Source organism: Mandrillus leucophaeus, unplaced genomic scaffold, assembly GCF_000951045.1.
Source record: "Mandrillus leucophaeus isolate KB7577 unplaced genomic scaffold, Mleu.le_1.0 Scaffold57, whole genome shotgun sequence".
Taxonomy (NCBI): domain Eukaryota; kingdom Metazoa; phylum Chordata; class Mammalia; order Primates; family Cercopithecidae; genus Mandrillus; species Mandrillus leucophaeus.
The window spans coordinates 5,155,695-5,157,570 of NW_012106141.1; positions in this window are offsets into that span (position 1 = coordinate 5,155,695).

The following is a 1,876-nucleotide window of genomic DNA, read 5'->3' on the forward strand; positions in this document are numbered from 1 at the left end:
TGTATTCTTAGTAGAGATGGGGTTTCATCACGATGGCCAGGATGGTCTCAATCACTTGACCTTGACCTCGTGATCCGCCCGTCTCAGCCTCCCAAAGTGCTGAGATTACAGGCGTGAACCACCACACCTGGCCTAGAATAATTATTTCTAGTCATCTGTTCAGCTGCTCTCTGGGTAAAAATTAAAAATTCTGTCATAGATTGTTTTGAATGTATTGGCTGACATAAGATACATGGAAATCATAACTACAATGAGATACCACCTCATGCCTAATAGTAATTTGAAGAACAATTTGACAATTCTTTATATTAAAGTTACACGATCCAGCAATTCCACTCGTGGAATTTAAAACCTGTGCACATAAAAACCTCTTCTATAATGTTCCTATTAAACAGTCAAAAAGCAAAAATAATCCAAATATCAACTGATGGATGGGTAAATACAATGGAATATTATTCAGCCATAAAATAAAACGTACTGATACATGCTGTAAAATGGATGAACCCTGAAAACATGCTATATCGAAGAAGCCAGTTCCAAAGGACCATATATTGTATGAACTTATATGAAATGTCCAGAACAGGGAAATCCATAGACACAGAAAGTAGACTGGTGACTCTCTAGGACTGGAGGAGATAAATGGATTGACTGCTAATGGGGGTTTCTTTTGGGGGATGAAAATTGCTAAAAAAAAATTGATTTGGTGATGGTTGTACAACTGTGTGGATATTCTGAAAACCACTGAAATGTACACTTTAAAAAGGTGAATTTTATGGTATGTGAATTACATCTCAATGTTATTAAAAAATGGAAACAAAAGTGTTGGCTGTGTTGGGATGGCCATTTAGTACTAACATGTTAGGTACATCTTCCCTTCAATATAACCTCCCTGGCCCCCAGCCCCCAGTCTTAAGAATCTGGCCTCCATAATCTTCTTAGTATTTTTTTATTTCTTACAATTTTTTTTTTACTATAAGCATGTATTATTCATGAGAGGTAGATCCAAATTTTCAAGGAATAATCTGAACTTTTAAAAGAGGAACTGTACTTAAGAACACTAACAGAGGTTGGTTGACACCCTGAAAGACTGGTCTGTTATGTTTAACTGTGGGCCAGTCAGCTTCAAACTCAGGAAAACCTCTCACCTCAGTTGCAGGGGAAATGGGCAACAGTAATTAGAAGCTACTGCTGAGAGGCTGGGCCCTGTGCTTAACTCCATCTATCATCTCCACCAACTATCCCATGTGGCATGTGTTACCACTATTTTATAGATCAGAGTTTACATAACTGAGACCAAGGATGCACATACACCTCTCCCCTGAAACGCAAGTCTCACTGAAGGTAGACCCAAGATGCCACCTTGTGACTCAGATACTTAAGAACAGGGCCTAAAAATATTCATTGATAAAAGGTAGGTGTTCAAAGATGACCCAACTTCTATTTTCACCTTCAATAATTGTTACAGTTAAAATTCAGTGAGAAGCTGCTTCTACAAAGATATAGGTAGGGTTCTGTTATCCAAATGCAAATCTATCTAGGTCTGAATTCCTAAAAGTACAATCTTTTTTTTTCTTCTGAGGTGGAGTTTTGCTCTGTCACCCAGGATGAGTACAATGGTATGATTTTGGCTCACTGCAACTGTTCAAGCGATTCTCCTGCTTCAGCCTCCCAAGTAGCTGGGATTACAGGTGCCCGCCACCACACCCAGTTTGTTTTTGTATTTTTAGTACAGATGGGGTTTTACATGTTGGCCAGGCTGGTCTTGAACTCATGACCTCAAGTGATTCGCCTGCCTTGACTTCCCAAAATGCCGGGATTACAGGCGTAAGCCGCCATGCCTGATTTAAAAGTAGAGTCTTCAAATAACCTTCCCAAT